The 13,175-nt window shown below is 49.0% G+C and overlaps 1 protein-coding gene across 2 annotated transcripts in view; it reads right to left on the bottom strand.

The window, feature by feature from the left end:
• Window positions 1-13,175, bottom strand: part of FGD4 (FYVE, RhoGEF and PH domain containing 4) — a 149,011-nt gene that overhangs the window by 94,998 nt on the left and 40,838 nt on the right. The gene's annotated exons all lie outside the window — the stretch shown is intronic.

Genomic DNA, 13,175 nt, shown 5'->3' with positions numbered 1-13,175 from the left:
TCCAGCTGCTGCCGTGCAGTCGGGGCTGTGAGGCTGGGCGGCTTCTATTTATTACCGTAAAATAAACAACCATGGGGGCGCACGCCGACTTGAAATGTGCCAGAAACACCGCTGGGAATAGGACTGTTTATAAACTGACTAATGCCTCAACTATGACTGATGCTCTCCAAAAGCTAACATCAGGACCATTCCTTCCCCTTTGACCTGAGTCTGGACGGAGGATGCACCGATTCAGGAGCCACAGGTTCCAGACGTTCTGAATGAGGTCACAGGCCCCTGTGCCTCTGCAGCAAGACCGGGGTGGATGAGCAGTGCGGGATACAGAAACACCGTACAAAACCCTTCAAGCCCAGGAAACCAAGTTTTTAAAAGTCACTTGGTGCCACTGTTTAGCTGGTACAACACTTAGTGCTCACTTTACACCAAGCTTGCATAATTTAATCAGTGTTGTAAAAGGTTTTTGTGCAGGCTAGAAAAAGACACGATTAAAATATCTGTCAGATCAGAATGAGGTTGAAGGCTTTACACACCACCCTCCAGGTGCTGGGATAGGAAACAGCACTTCCACTCTGCTCCTTTTAGGGTCCAGACATGGGTGGGGGACCTCCGAGCGTGTGCCTGTATGCCCACCCCCACCCCGGAAGACACACATCACTGATTCCGGGGCCTGCTGTGGAGCCACAGAGTTTGCAAGCCTAATAAGCTTGGAGCTGCCGCCCAGACTGCTGATCTGGGCCAACACTCTGAGAAGCACTGGGGTGAGGTCAGAGCCTTGCCTGGCTCAGAGCTTCCAGCACTTGCTCGATGACGCACCTGCCAGGACCATCACACACATGTCACACACATGTGACATCGCTGTCACAGCCACACAAATGTGATGGGCTGGGGAGCCGCCCCTCACCATCAGTGCATGGAGCCTATCCACCCTTTTTTAACACAAACTGCACTTCCTAATAAATTTGCTTGCATGCAAGGCATGGGTGACCTTTACTGAGAATCTAAAAAAGAGCAAACAATGAGACCTGGGAGAAAAAAAATCAGAGAAAAATCCCTGGGTTGTCTCCTCTCCCTTCGCAAACACCACCCACCCATCTGTCTTCAGATTTCACTGTGGCAGGGAGACGGACAGGATCTGATTTCAAGACCACTTAGCCTTGGCAGACGTCAGTAATGCGAAAACCAGAACATTTTTCTCTCACAAAAATGCCCCAGCGGCTGTTCTTCCTAAGCCCTCATGGCAACCTTTAAATGACAGCCTTAGATTTGGTTTCCAAACAAATACCTTTCCCTTTTTTATAGCTAGCATTTAATTTGTGCCCAGTGCTACACTAAGCACTTTCCAATTAGCATTGCACCGAGTCCTCCGTGCAAGGGAACAATAATTTATCACCATTTTATGAAGAAAAGCCGCTCTGTAAAGTAATAAGAACTTAATCTGCAGAAGAGAGTTAGGAAACTCAATTCACTTCTATGCGAGAGATTAACATCTAATGGTATCCACTCCTGAATCTTTCTAGACCAAAACCAACCAGGACAGGGTTTGTAAGTGCCAGGAGCTCAGGAGAGGGCGTGGGTGCTTAGCCTGCAGATCGGAGCCCTGTCAGGAAGCTCCAACCCCCCCAGAGCACCCGGAGCATGGGGGCGGGGGTGGAGATATTCCTGTGTCTCCTGACTCCAGTTTCCTGCTAACGCAGACCCTGGATGGCAGCGGTAAGGGTTCAAGTGACTGGGTTCCTGCCAGCGACCAGGGAAACCTCCACTGAGTTCCAGCCCTGGCCAGTATGGGAATTTGAGGAGAGCACCCCCCCCCCACTATATATGTATATGTGTGTGTGTGTGCGTGTGCATACACACATACCGCTAAATACACTTTAAATCGACAAATAACACCCAACATTATGACCGAATCTCAGGTGTCCAAAAGTAGATAATCTACACTTACGTGCAGCACCTACTGCAAAGGTACAAGTAAATTCTAGGCTACATAATACATGGAGACCTCAGCAAACGGAAAATTCGGTGCAAAAACTTCTTGAAAGGCCTGCATGGTTTTTTCACGACACGCACTTGCCTGAACTTTTCGAAGACCCTTCCTACTCGGAGCTCCTAGCACAGCCGAGCGGGCACTTTCGCCGTACCTTGCAGGCCTGTCTCCGAGGCACCCATCAGCAGACACCAACCCCTGCCCTCACACAAATGCTTGGCCATGAAGTTTACTCAGAAATTACCGATGAGTGGAAACAGCCGTAATTTCTTCCGCTATGAATGGATAAACAAGCAGCGATATCCACACTGTGGCCTGCCACTCAGCCGTGACAAGGAATGCGGGCTGGTGTGGTGGCACAGCAGGTTAGACCAGCACCTGTGATGTCAGCATCCCATCTAGGGTCACACTTCCAATCCAACTTCTTGCCAATGTGCCTGGGAAAGCAGCAGAAGAAGGCCCAAGCGCTTCAGTCTCCATGACCCCTGTGGGAGACGAGGATTGAGGGCAAGGCTCCTGACTTCGGCCTGGTCCAACCTTGGCCATGAAGGCAATCTGGGGAGTCAATCAGAGCATGCAAACCCCCAGCCCCTGCCCACACCACTGCTGCCATCACTCTGCCTTTCAAATAAATGAAATGAATCTCTTGTTAAAAAAGATTCATTTATTTACCTGAAAGGCAGAGATAAAGAGAGAGGAGAGAAGAGAGATCTTCCATCTGGTGGTTCAGTCCTCAAATGGCCACCACAGCAGAGGCTGGGCCTGGCCAAAACCAGGAGCTTCCTCCAGGTCTCCCACATGGGTCCAGGGGCCTAAGCACTTGGGCCATCTTCTGCTGCTTTCCCAGGCCATAGCAGAGAAGTGGATCGGAAGTGGAGCAGCCGGGACTGAAACCAGCACACATATTGGATGCTGGCACCGGCAGGCAGAGGCTTAACTCAATATACCAGAGTGCCAGCCATAAATCTTAAAAAAACAAAAACAGGGAATGAATTAGGGACAGCACTGCAGCAGAAGAAGCTAACTCAAAAAGCCACGTTCCTATCAGATCCTGTGCGACATTCCAGCAAAGGCAGCCCTGGGAGGGAAGGCGAGCAGATGCAAGCCTGCCAAGGCCGTCAGAGTGCGGTCCGGGGGTCAGTGACCACTCAGGGGCTCGATGGATTTCTGGACATCGACGGGACTATAGCCAATCATTCTGTACCAGATTGTTCTTACGGCACTGGCTACATAGCTGCACGGATCTGTCAACACCCAGAATTGTCCCATATTTCACTCTACATAAATTATTCCCTAATTTTCTAAAAATTAACCAGTACATGAAAGCATTTTGTTCTTTTTAAGATTTATTGATTTGTAAGGCAGACTTACAGAGAGGCAGAGACTGAGAGAGACAGAGAGAGAGGCAGACAGAGAGAGAGAGAGACAGAGAAAGTCTTCCATCTGCTGGTTCCCTCCCCAGATGGTTGCATGGCCAGAGCTTCGCTGATCCGAAGCCAGGAGCCAGGAGACTCCCCCGGAATCTCCCATGTGGGTGGAGGGGCCCAAGGACTTGGGCCATCTTCCACTGCTTTCCCAGGCCATAGCAGAGAGCTGGAATGGAAGTGGAGCAGCAGGGACTCGAACTGGTGCCCATATGGGATGCCGGCACTGCAGGTGGCAGCTTTGTCCGCCATACCACACAGCACCAGCCCCGGAAAGCGATTTGTTCTTTAAAAAGAGCAAGAAGCTAGTCTGGTCTGTGTCAATGGTGTACACCCCAAGCTAAATGATCCGTGGTCAGCCGTTCATTTTCTCAATTTCAACAGGAGAGAAAATCGCTGGCTAATGGCATCGTTTTCTGTGATTATAAAAGATCCTGACCAGTTAAGAAGTGATATAATTAGTTCTCCACACTGTCTATTTGTGAATGTTGAGGTTTACGTCAGGGGGCAAGGGGCAGGTATTTGGTGCAAAGGTTAAGATTCCTGCATCCCATGTCGGGGTGCCCGGTCAGAGCACGGGCTCCTCCACTTCTGAGTCACCATCCTACTAATGCGCACCCTGGAGACAGTGGGTGACGGCTCAAGAACTTGGGTCCCTGTCACTAACATAGGGGACCCAGGCTGAGTTCCAGGCTCCTGGTTGAAACCTGGCCCAGCCCTGGCTGCTGTGGACATTTGGAGAGAAGATGGAATATCATTCTCTGTCTCTCTGCCTTTCAAATAAAATCACAAAAGGTTTTTTTTTTTAAAGACTTTTGTCACAGATATCAACCCTGGAAAAAGCCTAAAATCCATGCTAACCAACCCATAGCAATTCACAAAATACCTGGTGCTCAATACTTGCTCTTCCATCTCTCCTCGGAGAGCTCTTCGTTCTGCAAACACTCCCTCGGACGAGGAGCTCACCGTTCTGCCAGGCATTCGCACGGTATTACACAGCAGTGCTGTTTTTTCACTATACTGAACTCAATTTTCTTTTTATGAATGCCTACTTAAATTATTTAAACTCCAAAACCGATGTTTTTACTAAATTATAAGGATTTACAGATACTTTTTTTTGTTTAGTACATATAAATTTACAGAAAACTACAAAGATTTTCCATAAGTTTCCCATGTAACATAGACCTGGTTTCCACTGTTATTAACATCTTACCTTAGTATGGTATGTGTGTTACATTAATAAGCAAACATTGCTACATTACTAACTAAAATGCACACTTTATTCATATTTCTTTAGGTTTTTTTTTTTTAACATGTCCCTTTTCTGGTCTAGCATCCCCTTCAGTACACTGCACCTCATTTACTTATTTCCGTCTTTACTTATTACTGCTTTTAATGGAAATGATACAAGTGAGGACTGCTGTATGCCACCCATGCTTCCTGAATTGAAGCTTATAAAAATATACAGTGTTTAAAAACCAACGGGGAACTAAGATGCCTGTCTTAGCATTTTTATTTAAAGCTAACCAGCACATCATCCGTCACAGAATGGAAAACTTCCATATCATGATGGCAAAGCTAGCTTCAAGAAAGCATTCTTTGCTAATAAACATATTTTGATAACACGGTAACAGGAAAATCAAATCAAGTGTGTGTTACTACTTGCCTTTGTTGAGACAGAATACGCAGTAGACAAAAATCATGAAAATTCTTACTCCAGTGACCAACGAATGAGTACAGCCTCAGGTCTCCAGAGTCATCTAACTGGGGCAATTCTGTGCCCACAGAGGGACTCTAACCTGTACCTTGTTAGTATTCTAACAACAATTTTTTTTTAATAAAGATTATTTACTTTAGAGGCAGAGCTACAGAGAGACAGAAGGAGAAACAGAAAGAAAGTGCTTCCATCCACTGGTTCACTCCCCAAATGGCTGCAAAGGTCAGAGTTGGGCCAACCAGAAGCCAGGAGCTTCTTCCAGGTCTCCCATGTGGGTGCAGGGGCCCAAGGACTTGGGCCATCTTCTACTGCTTTCCTAGCCCATAGCAGAGAGCTGGGTTGGAAGTGGAGCTGCAGAGACTCAAACCAGCGCCCATATGGGAATGCCAGCACTGCAGGTGGTAGCTTTACCCGCTATACCACATCACTGCCCTTTACAACAACAATCTTTTGAAATCAAGTAACAATGTGGTATTTAAACAATTCCCTTAACACAATATGAAAACCAAACAATACCAATTGATGCATAATTTCCATTTTGCATCTCCGTGAGCCTTAATGAAATTCCTGAATCCCTGCCAGTCAGATCCTATTGCTGGAACACTTTTGTACGCCAGTTGCTTTTGCACAGATGTTCAAAGCCAATCTGAGATCCTTGAGCCTCTATTGTGTTATTAAAAATAGTTACCCGGGCAGGCCTTTGGTGCAGTGGTTCAGATGCTACGTGGTATGCCCGCACCCCTTCTCTGAGTACCTTGGTTCCAGTCCTGGCTCCCACTTACAGTCTCATCTATCAGGATTTCCCACGTTAAACCACCCACCGCCTATGTTCACAGGCAAACCCAGGTGTAGACAGACTTCAGGGGTGACATTCCCTCGCTGTCAGTATTTCCCCCATCATGGTCCACTTAGGACAACACAGTAGCAATAAGAAAAACACCACAGTAAGGTAACCACGAAACAGATTGCACAGTTCCGACTTTGAGGTGTTCTACTAGCCCCTGGGGAAAACCAGCGCTACCCCACCTGAGTGTGCTGCCCCCTTCTGTGGGGGGCGCCCATAGAGGGGTTGCTCTAGTAGCTCCCTGCTGCCTGACAGTGCCCCCTGGCCCAGGTGCCTTGCTGTCTGTCTGTGCACAGATCAGCCTGACGCTCCGTGAACACTGTGCCATCCTCACTTCACATCAAATAATACACATTATATATACCCTGCATTTTATTTCATTTCCCTCCATTTCTACGAGTACCTCTTGGAGAAATTACTACGACTGGGTTTGATAACTTAGGGGACGCAAACTGAATTGTCATGACTTACTGACAACTTTACCTCCCAAGAATCACACCAATATATATGTTCTCTCTTTCCTTTGCCATTACTATATCTGATCATTAATTTCTTAAAATATTAATTTTACTCATACTTGAATGGCAGAGAAACAGAAAGGAGAGAGTATCTCCCATCTGTTCGTTATTCCCCAAGTGCCTTCAACAATCAGGTCCGGGCCAGGCCCAAGCCAGGAGCCAAGAGCTCCATCCGAGTCTCTCACCTGGGTGGCAGGGACCCAAACCCTTGAGCCATCATGAGCTGCCAACCAGACTGTGCATCAGCAGGGAGCTGGAACTGGCAGTGGGGTGGCCAGGGCTGAAAGCAGACATTGACACAGGACGTCTGTGTGCCAAGTGGTGTCTGCATCACTATGCCCCATGCCCATGACTAATTATTAATTCTTAAAAATCTTTGCCAAGTTTCTATGTGGAAACAAGGAATGTGATGGCAAGTTTGGAGTGCATGCATATGATCTAATACGTACTGTGCAAAAGGGAAAACAAAATACAACCACACTTCCACACCAGCCAGTCGGACAAACAAGAAGGAGCGAAGAGTCACAGAACAGAGGATGATTCTAGTTACGGGAGGTTTAAGAACATTCCACAGCCCACTGCTGATGACTGTACAGCCGTAGGTGCTACAATCAAAGGCAAGGCAGAAGGTGCGATGAGCAGAATTCAGAATGGCACACACCCCTGGGGGCAGACACAGCACAGCACGCTTCGGAGGTACTGCTAATCTCCCTCAGGATGCTTTATTCCAGCTTTTTAGACAACCCTTGGACCACACACATACATACACACCCAAACCCACTTGTACATTTTATACTAAAAACCAGCCATTCGCTGTTTAAACTTCATTTTCTACAGGTGGGGTTTTGGCTTTGCAGTTGGGACACTGGTGTGGTTGCCCAGATCTCATGCTGGAGTGCCTGGGTTCAAGTCCTGGCTCTTCTCTGAGCCTTCTTCTCATGCGTACCCTGGGAGGCGTCTGGTGATGGTGTAGGTCCTGCCAAGTAGATTGTTAGCACGCATGTGAGAGATCTGGATTGAATTCTGGCTCCCAGCTCCAACCAGGCCCAGCACCAGCCACTGATGCACTGGACAGGAACTCTCAGTCTATATATATAAATGTAAATATATACACACATACATACGTACACATATCTGTCTCTCAAATAAGCTTTTAAAATAAATAAACGAAAATAATTCAATTTGTATACTCCTGGTCAACAATTTATATGTTGATAAACATTCACTATCCTTTTGAAAAAACTATGCGGGCCACCACTGTGGCACAGCAGGTCAAGCCGCCTCCCGCAGCACTGGTGCTCCATATGGGTGCCGGTTCAAGTTCTGGCTACTGTACTTCTAACCCAGCTCCCTGCTCATGTGCCGGAGAAAGCAGCAGATGATGGCCCAAGCCAGCCTTTAGCCTGGCCCTGCCCTGGCCATTACAACCATTTAGAGAGTGTATCAGCAAATGGAAGATTTTCTCTTCCTCTCCCTCTCCCTCTCTCCCCCTCTCTCCCTCTCCCTCCCTTTCCCTCTCTCTCCCTCCCTCCTTCCCTCTCCCTTTCCCTCTCTCCCTCTCCCTTTCCCTCTCTTCCTCTCCCCCTCTCCCCCTCTCCTTCTCTCCCTCCTTCCCTCTAACTCTGCCTTTCAAATACATAATTTTTTTTAAAAAGCTTTTTAAAAAATTACTATGAACTGTATTCTCAGAGTTTTCTCTCCTGATTTTTTAAAAAGACTTTTATGTATTTATTTGAGAGGTAAAGCTGCAGACACAGAGAAGGAGAGACAGAAACAAGGGTCTTCCATCTGCTTGTTCACTCCTCCAATGGGCGCAATGGCTGGAGCCGGGCCAACCCAAAGCCAGGAGCCAGGAGCTTCTTCTGGGTTTCTCGTACAGGTACAGGGACCCAAGCACTTGGGCTATCTTCCACTGCTTTCCCAGGCCATAGGCAGAGAGTTGGATCAGAAGTGGAGCAGCTGGAACTCGGGATACTGGCACCGCAGGTGGAGTCTTCAACTTCTATGCCAAAGCACCAGCCCCTCTCTTCTGATTTCTTATTGAGTTGTAGGAATCTTTAAGGAGTTCCTGTTTCGTTTTGTTTTTTAAGAGTCATTTTTATTTATTTCATTCCCCAAATGGCCACAAGGGCTAGGGCTGGGTGAGACCAAAGCCAGGAGCCCCGAGGTTCGTCCAGGTCTCCTGTGTGGGTTCAGAAGCCCAAGCACTCGAGCCATCCTCCATTGCTTTCCCAGGCACATTAGCAGGGAGGTGGATCAGAAGAGAAGGCGCTAGGAGTGCCCCAGTGCCCATATGGGATGCTGGTGTAGCAGACAACAGCTTTACCAGCTGCACGACGCTGGCCCCTGCAGTTCCTTCACATCACAAATATCTTCTCCAAGTCCGGCACGCTTCTTATAAAGTCTTGCTTTTATTTTCTGCTATCTTAATTCTAAGCAAAAAGAAAACTGCTTGATAAATACGTTTAAGATTCTGACCACTATGAGAGACAGTTTCTTTGGATGCCACTTGATCGCTGCAAAGTCACTCGGCCAACTGGAAAAAGCCGTGTTTCCTGTATGTAAACCACATTCTCTCACGGAGGGAGGTAAAATGTCTTCCTCCTGTGTGCACCTTTCCTCTTGCTCCGCCTCTCCATCTCACCCCCCCCCCCCGCCACTTTTTAAGAAGGGTGCCCCTTCTTACAAGTGGGAGCCGCTCTTACCCCCACCCACAGCCTTCATCCCTGGCGGTGACACTGTCTACCTGCACCGCTCTAGTGCACAGACAGCACAAGCTACTGCACCTGCGACATGGTACAAAATTTCAACTGGGGACGGTGAAAGGCCTACACACCTGAACACACGGACTCAGCGCCGCAAAGCCATACACTTACACAACAGTCACAATTGTTAATGTACAATTAACGGGCAAAACTGTTCGTGTATAATTTACAAACAATTACTGTGACTAGAACATGTTCCACTGTACAATCTCGCTTCCCGATGTGCCCAGCCTCTCCTGGCTTTTCCTAACTTGCTTTTCACACTTGGTCGGCTTCTCCTAACATCATCACTGTAATGAGTAATGCCTGAGGCCTAACATTATGCAGAGAACAGACTCAGCTCATGGTTTTGGAAGCCTGTGTCCAAGATTGGGTTTGCCCAGTGGAAGGCAGTGGCAGAAACTGTGTGCGGGAAGGAAGACTTGGCGAGCTAGGCAGGAGAGAGAGGGCCTGGGGGGCTGGGTCCTCCCAAGTGTTTATAGCCAGCTGTCTTCCGAAACAGACCTCCCCAGGGCCCCCACGGACCTCCCACCAGGCCCACCTCCTAAGCACCACAACTGGATGAAGCCCCAGCCCTCCTGGTACCATTATCTTAGGACTTTGGGCTTTAAGATTTATTTCCTTACTCGAAAGGCAAAGTGTCAGAGAGAAAGGGAGACAGGGAAAGGTCTTCCATCTGCTGGTTCGTTCCCCAGATGCCTACAACACCTGGGCGCAGGCCAGCAGCTCCACCCAGTCTCTGACACGGGTGGCAGGGACACAGGTACTGGAGCAGCCTCCCAGATGATTCTCAGGAAGCCAGACAGGACGCATGGAGTGGCCAGGACTCAAACCGACTCAATCCAGCAGGGGATATGGGGATTAACCTTCTGTGCCAGACACACACCCCAGACTTGGGACTTCAAACACCTGAACAGGATCCTGTGCACAGCAGAGCACATCCCTGCCACAGCGCCAACACTGTCCAAACCAGTCCTGGCGCTGTGGCCACTTCTCCATGCACCAAATTCCAGAAAGTCTTCTAGCAGCAACCTTCCTTCTCAACTCACGCTCTCGTTCCTAATGTCCTAGGCAGACAGTGCCTTCAAAGAGTGTACCCTTTATACTTTGTGTGTTTAAAGATTGAGTTATTTATTTGCAAGGCAAAGTCACAGAGTAGGGAGGAGAGGGGAGAGAGAGGGAGAAACAGAGAAAAAGAGATCTCCCCACCTGCTGGTTCACTCCCCAAATGACCACAACGGCTGGGGCTGGGCCAGGCTGCAGCCAGGAGCCTGGAACTCCTTCCAGGTCTCCCATGTGGGTGGTAGGGGCCAAGCATTTGTGCCATACGTCCACTGCTGTAACAGTCTTGTCAGAAGGAAGCTGGATGGGAAAGTGGAACGGCAGGGACTTAAACAGGAGCTTCAACATGGGGTGCCAGGGTGGCAGGTGGTGGCCTAACCCACTGCACCATAGCACAGGCCACAGTGCTCTTTATCTTGAGGGACAAGCAGGAGTCCACTGGGCAGCCGAGGGACAGAAGCCCAGCTGAGGATCCCCAGCGAGGGAACCGGAACACCCCCAGCGACAGCCACACTCCAACAAGGTCTGCAGGTGCTGCTCCGCTCACGTCTCTGTCAGCCCTCACTGCGCTGCTTTCAAAGCAAATTCCCAGACCACACTCCCTCCATCAATCACCCGATTTTGAGAAGGGAGGCCAGACAAATGTTTTCTTTTCATAAATTTCCACAGGAACCCAGCTATTATTTTTTCCAACTTTGAAATAACCATGCAGCTTCCAGAAAAGGCTCCTCCGAGACTCTAAGAAAACAACACCGGGGCTCCGGCCTGGCCAGGTCACACACAGGGTGCTGCGTGCTCCGAGTTCGGGACAGAGAAACGGGAAGGCTCTCGTCTTTCGTTTTTTTGATCAGCTGCCCGATTCCTGTTTCTTCCAACTTCTGCCTTCCTTTGCCCCCCAAGATCCTAAATTATGGCTCGCTGGGTAAGAGCAGCCGCCAGAGCCCGGGGTGTTCGCCCAGATACTCTTCAAGGCCAAATTCAGAATGTGGAAAGACACCCTCAGTGTAACCAGCCCTGTCCTGTTTTTCAAATCACCCCCTCTACTTATTTCTCCCTTCTCCCCCTGGAAATAATATGAAGCCATCACAGAAGCAAATTACAGTAACAAAGAAAACCCCAAAGAAAAAGATACATTAGTAGATTTATATTCCAGTAACCTCTTAGATAACTGACTGTTAGCAAGTAAGGTTAAAGATACATCGGAAAGCAACTAAACAAAAGCCAACAGCCCATCTCCACCATGTAGACCTGAACTGATGAGCGGTACCAGATAAACTCTAAGTTTACTTGCCTGAAATTTTCCACTTGTCATCCTAGCAACCTGTATCACCAACGTTAACAGTAGCGGGAACGGACTTTGAGTGCTGTGCTAAGGATTATAAAATATCTCGCAGCTTTGAAGACACAACATTTAATCTGCCCATTAAACCCCAGTGGAGCTTAAGACAGACGAGTTTGCACTGGTCAACAGCCCTCTGGGTATGGGGCACTGCTGCTGCCCCTCAGATCCACACAGCACAGCAAAGGCAAATACACTCAGCATCCAGGCAAGGAGCATGGGCGGCCAAGGACTCGGGTTTCAAACAGCAGGAGTGAGCTACTCAGGGCAAATAGGAAAAAATATTTTTAAAGTTCACACTGCAAGTCAGAAACATTTGAAATCTCTTCTTTCTAAACAAATTTATTACTTTATACATACATTTTACTTGAAAGGCTAAGACACAGAGAGAGAGACAGAGAAATCTTCCATCCCCCGGTTCACTCCCCAAACACTAATAGCCACAGCTACAGCCGGCAGAAGGCAGGAGCCCAGAACTCCATCTGGTCTCCCACGTGAATGGCAGCGATGCCCGTATTTGAGCCATCACCTGCTGCCTCCCCGGGTGTGCCTTCACAGGAAGCTGTATGGGAAGCAGAGAAAACTGGACACAAAGCACGCACCCTGACGTGGGAGGCAGGCATCGTAAGTGGTGACCTAACCCCTGTGCCACAGGCCCACTGCTGAAATCCCTTCCAAGACGGCACATTTATCACAAGGTCCCCACAGAACGCTATGTACAAGTACCACAACGTCTCCATCACTATATGAGAACGCGGCACGGTGCTAGGCACCTGGGCATGCTGTATCAAGTCCTGCTGGTCACTTCCTTGAATCTCATTTTCCTTCAGCCCAGGACTCTTCCCAGGGTGCAGGCCCACGGGTCCTTACCTGGGGCCAGGTCCCCAGGCCCCCAGCAGGTTCCTCTGCACAGGGATGTACACAGGAACTCAACACGTAAGCAGGGCGCTCTGCTGGCTTTTGTTTCCCTCAGAACACCCAGAGCTTCTGGCGAGGAGAGGCCAGCTGTGCCCTGTTCATTATCGGGAGCCCCATGCGTCCTGGGTCCAACTATCCAACACAATCACAGTAGGCGGGCCCTTCTCAAGGAGCTCAGGGGCCAGCAGATGAGTGACAAGGAGCCTGGAGGGGCCCCTGCACTGCTGCAGGTGCAGAGGCGGGAGGGAAGGTTTGCTGCGCACTGGTCTCCAAAGCTCCGTGTGAGGTCGGGGCACACTCCCCTACACATGCACACGTCCACGTGACACAGGTACCACGGCAAGACACAAAAAACAGGGTTCACAGTGACCCAGTAAAGTCAAACACTGAGGAATAAGCATGACAGAACCCGCTTCTTTCTTTTCTAAAACAGGGAGAGGCTATTGCACAATGCTGCAGCCCGAGTGCTCTAAGAGAGGAGGACGTAGCGCTCTCGGGGAAGCAGCACACCTCGGGCCGCACCTGCTAACCCCTGATACACAGGCCCTCCCTCTTCCCTTTCAGACAAGAAGTTAACTGTACAGACTGATGGGGTACAGCGTGA

This window comes from Lepus europaeus, chromosome 6 (assembly GCF_033115175.1).
Source record: "Lepus europaeus isolate LE1 chromosome 6, mLepTim1.pri, whole genome shotgun sequence".
In the NCBI taxonomy this organism is placed as follows: Eukaryota; Metazoa; Chordata; class Mammalia; order Lagomorpha; family Leporidae; genus Lepus; species Lepus europaeus.
Note: the sequence above shows the minus strand (reverse complement) of the source record. Positions and strands in the feature narration are given on the sequence as shown.